Source organism: Falco biarmicus, chromosome 20 (genome assembly GCF_023638135.1).
Source record: "Falco biarmicus isolate bFalBia1 chromosome 20, bFalBia1.pri, whole genome shotgun sequence".
Lineage (NCBI taxonomy): Eukaryota > Metazoa > Chordata > Aves > Falconiformes > Falconidae > Falco > Falco biarmicus.
This window is the reverse complement of record NC_079307.1, coordinates 5,371,355-5,383,217: the sequence shown is the minus strand read 5'-3', so window position 1 is coordinate 5,383,217 and position 11,863 is coordinate 5,371,355. Positions and strand designations below refer to the sequence as shown.

Here is an 11,863-nt window from a genome sequence, read left to right as displayed (position 1 = left end):
TCCACCTTTCCCTACTGCAAAACTGTTATTAACTCACTGAAAATGTACATGCAGGGAAGCAGAATCAGATCTCCTAAAGCAGAAACAAAGCACAGAAAGAAAAGTATCATATAGACCAGAAAATGTATCAGGCAAAATAGTTTTGCTTTATTCTTCAATGCAAGTAAAAAGGATTGGGATAAAATATGCATGCGTGTGATGTGTGTGTGTGTGTATAGCTGCACAGGGAATTTTTTTTCTGTTTTAAAATCCAGATCAGTGCAACAGGAAAATAAAATGCTGAGCCACCACACAAACCTCTTGTCTTTCTTTTCTGTGTCAACTCTTACTTGCAGAGAATAGCATTTCATTTCCTACTGTTGAGGCAGCAGCAACTAAAGTGAATGTTCATATGTGTGGTGAGGCATTTGTCCCTGGAAAAATAACATCTCTCCTTCTATTAACATTTTAATTAATCCCTTTTAGTTATGAAATGTAACTTTACATTACATAAAAAAAAATTACATGCAGTCCCTTAATCTGCTAATCCTTTCTCCAGACAAGCTGGTTCTTTTTAAATCAACTGCCATTTTATCAACCCAATGGAGCAGAGATCCGGACTCAACTCTATTCAACAATACATTCTTTTCATGAGAGACTGGCCTAGCTAATATGACACCACAAAGGGCTTGAGGAATTCCAAATACCCAGCTCTTTGGATTAAAAGCATAATAATCCCATGCAGTTTTTTGTTCAGAATTGATAGAATGGTTGTATAGTGAGTCACACTTGTTTGAACTTATCAAAGAAACAATATATCAAGCATTTCATAGGATGATATTTTATTTTCTCAGGTTGATTCAACCTCTTGCAAGTCTTTTGTATGTGTGTGTGTGTGTATTTGACTGCCAAATGTCCCTGCAGTTAAACAATTAAAACATATAATTAAGCACAGAATCTGATAGCTGTTGTTTTATGACTAGATTTCTATGCAGTTTTTATATAGACATAAGCATTGTTTTCACCAAAACAGTAACAGCAGCACAGCAGAGTACACAGTTTGTACCAGTGTAAAAGTAATTTATACTGCTGCAACTCTCTCCCCTACCCATAGGCATGCCTTTACTCTGTTTCCAGGCTATACTGCGGAGCCAAAGCAGGACAGCTTTTGTGTGTCAACAAGCCCGCTGGGGAGAGAGGAAACAAGGCTGTTAGAATTGGTGGCCCAGTAGCCTTAACGAAATCATGTGTGAAGCTCAAGTTTTGGAAAGAAGGGGGAGACAGAGGAGGGGTGCAGAGGTGTTGCTGTCTGCCCCCACCCGAGACCTGCTCCTGCCGCAGCGAAACCCCCATCCACCCACAGGAAGGGTCCGGGCTCCTGCACCAGTTGGCTCTGCCAGGCACGTGGGGGGGGGGGGTCGTCTCCCATTAATGCTGTCCCGAATTCAGCTGCTGTGAGCCCGCCCCACATGCCTCACTGTGTTCCCTCCCACTTTGCATTGAATTAATTGAGAGGAGGCTGAGGCCCAACATTTTCTTTCAGATAGGTTTCATAAGCTTATTAGAAAAGCTATCAGCTGCAATTACAAAACAGATAGCCTCTTAAAAGTGAACTGAGATATTCATTGCCATATTGCAGTTGTTGTTGGAGGAATGGGTGTTTTCATTACTAACGTGTTTTCTGCTAGCGTCAATAGGTCTGAAAGCAAATTTCATGCCTGTGAGCTAGGAGTTAATGGGCTGGAGTGCTGTGTAAGGACCTGCACTTCAGCAAGCACGGGAAGAGCACGTTGCAACTGGAAATATTTGACAGGCTCCAACACAGCAGCCTTATGAGGGGGCTCCTTGGCCGTCACTCTCTGCAGGCTTCCAGGAGAGCAAGAAACAGTCTCCCCTCTGCAGCGAGCAGCACAGGGTACTCTGCAACAGCCTTTCACTCCGGTTATGGCTGTATATACAAACCAGGATCCCTGATTCAACATCTTCCCAAAGGAGTGTGGGAGAACATCTTATTCTTGTCATGGGGCAGCCACAATTCCCTATTATGAATAAAAACATACAGAACTTGTCCGGCCAGTGGGGCTGAGCTGGCAAAGTGCTGACTAGAGCATGGCAAACTCGTCCGGTGGGCCTCCAGGGAGGCTCGTTCACTTGCTGGCCTCCACATTCTCTGTGAAAACTCAGGACTGAAAGAACCCCCCATGCTGTTGCCATCTTATCCATGCACTGCTCAAGGAGCAGAAATTTCTTGTGGCTGGAATGGTGAGTCCTTAGTCATGTCCCTGCAGAGAACACAGAACTTCCTTTATTTTATTTATGTTTTTGTTTTCATTGTCATAACTCTTCCCTTGAGTTCCCACCCCTCCTACTCCATATGGCATCTCACAAGGGAACAATAGAGAGTTCTTCAGGGGTTTGTACCATAACTCTTCAGAAGCAAAGTACTCTCTAAGGAGCTGGTTGAATTTTTTATCCCAATTATTTCAATATTTCTACTGAATTTCAAAACTAAATACATTCACAGAAGAATTGGCAGTGTTCAAGTGAATATTTTTCATTTTTACTTTCAATCAACTGTGGAGCTAACCAGAACATTTTGAAATTTGACTCTCTTGCCAATGTCTGCTGCAAAGAAGGGAAATGTGGGAAGGGTGGTGGCAGAAATGTTTGCTAATTTCCCTGTTTCTTCTCTTTTCAGTTTGGGGCCCGACCCCAGAATCAGTGAGCCAGCTCCTCAGGCTAGAGGAATAAAAGTGTTAATGAGGAAGCAAATACAGTTTAGAACTTCAATTCTTATAGTCATGGGGGGAAAAGCAAGAACAGCCACAATTTTTCAGGCCAGACTAGTACGCCTTTCTTTTGCCAAGTTAATATTGTTTGCATGCCTCCTTGAAGGAGGACTAGGTCCTTCCATACTGTGCCAGTGCCCCTTTAAACAAACACCTCGTAATACTATAGCTATAAATAGCACCGAGGTGGAAATGGCTGGATATGTTTCTATGCCCTCCTTTGTATTCACATTTTTCAAACATACAAACCTTCTCCCCTTTTCCCCTGCTTCTCCACAATGTGCAGTTATATATAGAATATTTATAATAGTCTTATTTCTAAGCAATTTTCACCACTGCCACACAGCAGGAAGAAATTGAGAAATTGCTAGTTGTTTATTTATTTATTTTTCAGTGGAAATATGCACTTAATCCTGCACAATATGGAAATATATACTACATATATGGTATGTATTTAAACACATAGCGTGTATATATAGATAGCTAGATGCATGTTTGTGTGTGCATTTTAAATGCAGACCATATTGATTTCAATGTGGAACTTATAAACATGGGAGATATTCTTATCTCTGCAGGAAATAAAAGTGTTTTGGGTAATATTTATGGGCAAGATGGTGACCAGCTTATACACCCCATCATTCACAAAGCTTCTCATTTAAGTCAGGGGAGGGACACTGGGGGCTAACTCTTTGCTAGTAAGAAAGGAAATTGCAGTCTAAGTACAAAGATCCCACCCCTGTCCCAAAGTCACTGCAGACTACTTGAAACTACAGGACTATATTGGGGAAATACCAGCATACACTTGCCCTCCTCTCCTGCCCCTCTTCACTCATCCCTTGTTGGCAGCTATTAATGGGATATTAGACTTAATGGCTAATTGCTGCATAGTCCTATTAGCGATGCCTCCTTTTTGTCATAGGAGAGGGGAAGAGGTTTAAGGGGATCGTGGCTCAAGCCAGCCCGGTGCTGTGGCAGAGGCTGGCCAGAGTTTCTGCAGTGCAGTTTGATGGGGGCCACCGCTGCCTGGAGGGCTTCAGGGTGTCAGGCAGCCCCGGTCAATGCCGCACAGTGTACCTGGGCTCCACATGGCGTGTCTGAAGGATATGGCCCATATGAGAAGGAAATGGAATTCCTATCATTGAGCCTGGCTTGCGTAGGGCAAAGGTGTGTTTACTCGAGGTTTGCTTCTCACTCAGGACCCACCCTGCCCAAAAAGAGAGGATTCAGATCTTTCCATTTTTGAAATCAAGCCTGGTGGCATAGAAAAAAAGAGAGGAGAAAGGGGAAGGGCAAAACTTTGGTCAGCATTTAAGGCAGTCCCGGGTGCTGGGTTTATCCTAGGCCTGCTGTCCTCCTAACCTTTATGAGAGCTGTATGAAAAACCTTACTGGTTTTAGCAGAGTATAATGCTTGTAGAGTTTTCTGTAAGATCTGCTGTGCTGTCCTCAGTTCAGGGTCCTTCTCAGTCAGCTTCGAGCCTCTAGCGGGAGCCAATAGAGGATGCTCAGAGTTCAAAAGCAATGCCAATAATGCCTTCACAGATTCCCAGAACGTGGTGTTAACTTCTGGCAACCTATAGCTTTTGTGTTTGTGAGCTCAGGTGGGCTTTTCTTCTGTTTATTAGCCTACATGCACTTAAAATCCCTGTTAATCAATGGACTTTGTAACCTCCTGCGACAACAAGTTCCTCAAATCCGTTGTGGGCTGTGCGAGAACAAGGTATGGCTTTTACAAGATTTTTCTAATTCAGAGTGGGAGTTCTTTAGGACTGGGACTTCCCTGCTACATGGAGAACATGAAATATGTAATAGAACAGTAGCAGGTTTTGAGCTATTTTTTCTTGAATGCATTTGACAAGTCCTGTCTATCAGCTTAGGGAAATGAAAAAGAGCAAGCATCTATCTCAGCCCTTTTTTCATCGGTATCAGGCAGCATCTGAAGGAAAGCACTATTATTTGAAAGGATTAGACCCTGAAGAATGTGCATGGGACATGAGAAGCATTGAAGCACAGTGGGTGATACCAGGAGCATCTGTGATCTAAGAAGCCCTCAGAAAAGTGAGGAGGAATGTGTGGCTGTTACAATGGGTTCCCTGGAATGTCAAGTGAACATGTGGGTGCCACTGGGTGCTGCTGAGAATGCAGAACTGTCTAGGTGGGCGCCAAGATATGCACTAAACAATATGAAACATGCCATGCGAAGCCACTGTGACAAAGGAGAGGGGTGGGGGCAGGGAGCAGGGTGCTGGAATTAAAACATAGATTAAGCTCCCAGTATGTTTTGCTCTCACTTCTGAAGTATCTGTCTCATGCTGTTCTCCTCTTAATCTGTCAGTTACAGTTAATAGCTGATCAGAGCAGTACTTTAATGAGTCAGCCAGATTGTTTGCATAAACAGTTGCTAGGCTGATGTAACCAACAGCAGTTTGATACTGAATTCTCCCTGTATGACTTACACCTGCACTCTCCTCTCTCTCCCACCCTCTGGGTTGTTTTCTGCCAGAAGGGCACCTGAACAGGCATGGTTAAGCAGTAGGTTGTTTTTTAAAATGTATTTACATCCGTGCAGCATCCTTTTCCTTACCCACTTCCTCCTCTCCCACCACCTGGATGAGATTTTGTGGCTAAAGCACTCCAGGACATGACTTCAGGTGCAATAATTTATAACTAGAGCTTTGCCAGCCTTTTGGAACTGGGTGTGAATTATTAAGCTCTGTTTCTCACCTCAGAGTGCCTTTATCAAGATTATAATAATAAAAGCAGTACAAGAAGAGCTAAGTGCAGAGCACAACTTGGGAGATTACATTCAAATGCTTTTCAGTGTGCTCTGACATATTTACAACTTAAATATTTTGCTTTGAAGTGATTTCAGGCATTTCGTATCAAGGCAATAGTTTTGTCTGAAAAACAAATGTTTGCAGTCTCGTTCATTAATTACTATTATGAGAGATTCGAGCAATCCAAGGCTTAGGGCTACACAGGTTCTGATCCAAATCTGTTTTCCTTGGCCTCATCTCAGCACTAGCAAATGAAAATGGCTTTCCATTTATGCAGTGCCTTTTTCTGTGACATTCTGAAAGCCCTTGATAGAAATTAATTAACCCATAATGCAAATCTGTCAAAGCTGGAAAAAGAACCCCTGACTCTTGAAAGGTATTACTTTGCATGAATATCTGGGCAGAATGACTCCCAGGATGAAACTTCTGATGATGCTACCATGCTTGAAAATGTACCTTTTAAAACATTTTTTACGTAATGCTGTGTGGGCAAAGTGAGCATTCAATATTATTCTCTTCCACAGATGGGGAAAACAGTCACCAAGTGACTAAATAATTTGCTCGTAGTCACATAGGAGAAGAACATAGTGTTCCTCATTCAAGCCACGTGCCTTTCTTATTCGTCTCCTGCATACTCACGATAGTACAGGGAATCTGAAGGTTTAGATTCGTATATTTTGCAAATAGTGTAAAGTAAAGATCTGGTAATGTTCTTGTTGTGGACTAGGTATTCCTTCCTAGTAGACTCAAGTTAACCTTAAATATTCTGCATTGTAAAAGGCTATAGCATTCCATCATTGAAATGTTTGCTTTGCAGAAGTTAAGGTTCCCCTTTTAAATCACAGGTGAGAGAGACTTTGAGATCCTCGAGAGGACATGGAGCCATGGAAATGCCTTCCAATTACTGGTACTAATGAACAGAGATGATTTCTTGCAGCTCCTTTTAGGACATTGCTCACGCAAACCTGGAGAGTCAAAACCTGGTGACGTCACTGCACATGGCTGCCTGTCCAAGAATATTGGCACAAAGAAACTGGCACCATTTTGACAGAAAATGGACAGGGATTCACTTGTGCAGTGGGAGAGAGTGTGATCCATGTGATGTTTAATTTAATTTACTTTCAGAGGAATATGCATAAAGAATATAGTGTAACAAAACTACAAAAATGGTTTATGTAAGTGTTGGTTTTTAAATAGAAAATCACACACCAGTTAACAGTATTTTAACATGACTCTAATTCATGTTCCTTTTGTAGTTTTGATCCTATGTGTTATTCAGCATGACGACAATTGGACTTTTTGTGGCTGAAATATCAGGTATATATGGATGTGCCTCCAAAATTTCTCTCTGTAATGTTGCTTTTATTCAGTTTGTGATCTCCTGGGCCTATTTTTTAGACATGCTGTGGATTCGAAGTGGCATTTCAAGTACACAAGATGTTTCATCTTCTACAGTCTGCAGGTGATGCGTATGTTTGGGCGTGGTGATGTTCTAAGGATGAAAAAAAGGAAATTTCATTAAACAAAACCCAGTACTGAACATCTGTTGAAATTTTGGTTGTCTTTTTTTTTTAATTTCAGCCAGTGTACTGGTACTGGAAAAAACTGAAAGTAAAGCCTTTTGATTAGAACTATCTTCCCAATGGAGAACACATTTTGTGGATAGCAGTGTTTATTGGGTGACAGTGGCTGCTTCCCTTGACGGGCTCATTCAGGTCAGCTGGAGCTGGTGGAGGCAGGTGTGGTGCTGCAGCAGGAGGGTGGTGGGGATGCTCAAGGAGAGAGGCCAGCAGGGCTAGTTTGGCTCCTGTAGAGTATGGCTCCAACACCCCTATGGAGAGTTTGTTCCCCTTGCACCAAGGTAATTCTGACTTCTTCTGTATCAGTTTTGGTAGTGTTGACTGTAGAATGCATTTAAATGAATGTTCTGGAAGTTCATTTGTACAAGTGGACTTGTGGACTTGTCTGTTTCTGTGGTTTTAGAGGCTTAATTAAGGCTCTTTGGTCTTAATTTTCAGAGGCTAGACCTGCTTAGCTCCAAACAGCTTCAGGGAGAGATGAGAGTGCTTGGGAATGGTGTAAATCAAACCGATTGTTATTTATTTCATTTTTTTTTTAAAGTCTGAATTGCACCAGCACCTCTTTGATTGAGAAGGTTTGTTACGGTATTCATTATATATTACAGCAGTCCTTAGGGAGCTGCTTGGAACAGGTGTCCCATGCAGCTGGGAAGCAAAAGTCTTCCTCTTGCTGTTGCCAGTTTCTTCCCTTTCCCAGACAAAGTGAAGCTTTGCCACGTTCTGGGCCCCTCACTTGTACCCAGATTATCAATCCAGTGTGTAAAGCTATTGTGCTGTTCAGGCTTGTGGGACATAGTAGTAGTTCTCAGCAGAACTACAGGAGCCTGATGGCCAGTGCCATTTCTGTGTGGATTTGCTAATGCTGAGGTAAGGGTGAGCTTCACCTTTCTCTCAGTGGGGCATTCGTAGGGCTGCTTGCCTTTGTCTGGTCCCTATTTTATTGGCATTTGCATGGAATTGAAGATCTTTCAGGCTTTTACTGTGTGTTCTTGGTTTGTCTGAAATTAGCCAAAAAGTTTAAAATTTGGGATGTGGTAGGAGAACACAGACTGTAAGAAACCAATATGTACCTTTCTGCTGAGAAACCAGGCTGAAAACAAAAATGCTCCTTTTTCACCGTGCTTTGATTGCTTCAGTGCTGCTACTTGTATTTTGCTTTAATTTTCAGTTTTTGTTAACAAAAGGGATGCAAAATGATAAATAACACAAATGTGTACCATTTCTTGGCCATGCCAATTTTATTTTTGTTGTTACCCGTACCAATAGCATATCTACTGCAGTTGCATATGTAATAGCATCTCCCAAACTTCTCCTGGTTGTGGTTCCTTACAGAGAGGCTTTTTTTCCTCCTAGAACCCCTAACTGAAATCAAGTAACGCTCTGATTACTTGCATAAATATAAGATGAAATTTTATATTGTCTGTGTTTTGTGATTTTTTTCATGTAAGAACTACTGGCCCATAGGCAGCAGCTAAGATCACTTCCCCACACCTTCTGGCTATATTCTTGATAAATGCATAGGGGGAGATAGTCCCTGCTGGGGTACTTATAGTCTGAATAAACAAAGGACCGAAAGGGAAATGGGCACCAGCAACACAAGGTGACACACAGGGTTAGTGGCTGGGCTCAAGGGGCAATGTGAATCTCCTGATGCGTAAGGCAGTGCTGCAGCCTCTGGTCTAGGCTGCCCTCCCCACAGGTACTTCCCCACCCCACCCCCACCCCCCACTTCATCTACCCGTAGTCACGCTCATTCCTGCTCTCTCCTTCACACACATGCTTCTGCTAAAATATTCACTGGGAGTATGAAAGCAGCTGCTCTTGTAAAGAAACAACCTTGATTGTTATTAAGAAAATATTCCCAGCCGTTCAGGCTTCAGCATGATGTTGTGAGTAGCCACTGATATTTTCCATAAAAAATGCCCAAAGGGAAATAGGTGTCCAGGCTTGTTCATAGCCTGTTGTGGGATGGATTCAGCATGCAAAGGGTTAAAGATTAACAGAGCTGGATATGACAGGCTGATGTGCTCTCCAGGTAATCGGGATAAACTGAAGCTCACTATAACAGGGCTGAGCTTGAGCTGCCTGTAAAATACAAGCACCTTAGAGGAGGGTGGGGCGGCTTTCTTAGAGAGCGTCAGGGAGTAGAGGCAGGAAGGCAGGCTGGAGGTTTTATTCCTCCCAGTCAATAGGTCTGAGGATGGCTGCTTGTTCATTTATTATTTCTTTAGTGAGGCTGTACTGGATAATCAATATGCTGCAGAGGAGGTTTTGATAGTGTTCGTACATCCTGGGTGTGGTACACGGGCTAATCTGAAAGCACTGCTCCGAAGCTGCGCTGGGTTTTTTGCTAAGCTGCCAAGACAGATCTCTGTAAGTGGCTGGGTTTTTGTTTTGGTTTGGTTTTGGTTTTTTTTTCTTCCTCTTCTCTCTCTTCTTCCAAGGCAGGCAGTGGGAAATGGCTGCCTTGCTAAAAGAATGTCAGTGAAGCTTTGTGCTTCCCATTTATCACTATTGTTTTCTGCATCCAGCCTATGTGAAAGGGTGGGGTTCTAGAAACAGGCATCCTATCTGTGATGCAGGGAGACTGAGAATTTCTTTCTGTCTATAGGAAGGCTATAGACCTGTGCTGTATAACTAAGCATATCTGCCCTGCAAAGCACAGGGTCCCTCTTCCCTCCCCTCAATATGTCAAGCTTAAACCTTTGAAACATACTATTTTCATGCTCTGCAGGGACTTTTACAGGAGGATTAAGGTACTTCTTCAGTGTATTACAGAGAAAGAAACATTATTCCCTTTAAAATAAAAGTATTGGGGGAAAAAATGCTTACAAGTGCACTACAACTAAGTATCATGTTTCCTAGCATAGTATAAGTGCTCTTGCTGGCAGGCTCCTGTTCTTTATAGTGCTCTTGAACCTGTGCTAAGTCCTGCTGAATTCAGTCTGAATTGGATATTCAGTTGAAGATAGTGTCCGGCTGATGATACATCTTCTGGTAAGGCAGCAAACACTGCAAAACAGGTGAACTTTGGTCTCCTTTTTACACTCACGTGAAAAACTAAGTGGGGAATATCTGGCACTGGGAAGTATAGCAGAGCTCACGGCATACTTTTTATGATGTACTGGGTGTAGCCTTGGGATCACAACTGTGATGGTCCTTAGACATCTTTCCAAACTCTTTTCTACATTAGGGTCTTGCAGGTTAAGTTCTAGTTACCCAGAGCAATGCAGAGCTCTCTGGTCTTCCCTCTGTCAGGAGGCTCATCCTGTGCCTCAATCTGCCAGGCAGGGTGATGAGGAAGGAAGCTTCTGACATTCTCTAAGGGACTTGGAGACTATGAGAAAGCAAAGTGGAATTTATTATTACAGTATATTAGATCTTCGCAAACCTGTAAAACAGGGTGGGGGGTTCAGCTTAATAGAACGCTTCTTGTGGCCAAAATAGAATTGCTAATGATTCTGAGATTAAAATAAATAAATAAAAAATTCTTATCAAATACGAGCTGTAAATGGTTTCCCATACCCAGAATCCATTTGCTCCGGTAGCTGTCTGACTGTAGGCCATACAGCGTAAGGATGTCCAAAGTAGCTCTGCTCTTTGAAATATAGATATTTTACCTAATGTTGGCTTTTTTCTGCTTTTTCCATTACCTCTAGATACTTGCATGAAGAAAATGTGGTTTGCTGTTTTAGGAACTCAAATATTAGAAATGTCACACTCCTAAAAAAATAAAGAAAAATCCCTTCAACATTTCGTCTTTAGACTTTCTAACCTCTTGGCCACCTATCCTCTTTCTCCTTGCTTGACTTTGTCCTAGTTAATATTCCAACAGGTGTTTCCATTTTCAGTGGAATTTTTTTAGGCCGATGTCTCAAGAGGCCTTCTGCATAATAATGCTGTATTCATTATGTGGCAGCATTACTGGGAGAGAACTTTATTTTCTTAACCCCACCATTTCCCCTTCTTCAGTGAGTTCAGGGGGTGGAGGAGGGAGCGAGTTGTGATTTTCACCATCTTCTGCTACTTTGTCTTTCGGTAAGACCGCCGCATGGTACCATTTCACATAAACCCTGTCCGGAGGGTGATGAGGATTAGGGGAGGGAGAAGTGAGGCAAAAAGTCTCTTCTCTTCCACAGTTTGCAAGGCATCTCAGCTTCTCATTCATATTTTGCTTTCCTGTTGAGAGACCAATGGGAATGACAGAGTTAAAGATAATGAAATTAAAGCTTGTAGGCAAAAAAAAAAAAAGATTCATCCCTTTGTGCCCCCTGGTGCGTTCTGATATCGCTAGAAATTTACTGTGGTGACATTTTGGTTTGAGGGTTAACAGGAGCTGCTCGTTAATTCCTACAGCAATCTGAAAGATGTGTTGAGGTGACTTCTCTGCCTCTTGTGAAATTCACCCCTTTCTACCTCTGGATGATGCTGAGCCATCACTGCCGGAGTGCGATGACGTTATATGTGAACGTAAAGCTAAAGAGCAAATATTTTTTTTCAAGGTTTTACCAAGTTTGATACTTTTTAAAATGAAGGATAGAAGGGTTTAAGAACTATGTGCCAAAGCTTCTCCTCAGTCGGGTTTCACACTGCATGAAATGCTGGTCTGTACTACCGTTGCACTCTCTGTAGCAGTAACTATGAGTTTGGTTCATTTCCAATCAAAAAAAAAAATGAACCAGGAGGGAAATAGAAGACTAACAATACAACAGTGTAAGATTCTCACGTTATTCAAGGAT

The 11,863-nt window shown here is 42.3% G+C and overlaps 1 long non-coding RNA gene across 1 annotated transcript in view; it reads right to left on the bottom strand.

Annotated features, from left to right (window-relative positions):
- Positions 1 to 11,045: 11,045 nt before the first annotated feature.
- Positions 11,046 to 11,863, bottom strand: part of LOC130141670 (uncharacterized) — a 47,489-nt gene continuing 46,671 nt past the window's right edge. Inside the window, exon 2 of the long non-coding RNA XR_008819134.1 lies at positions 11,046 to 11,303. This is a non-coding gene — a long non-coding RNA (uncharacterized LOC130141670). The remainder of the gene's footprint in view (positions 11,304 to 11,863) is intronic.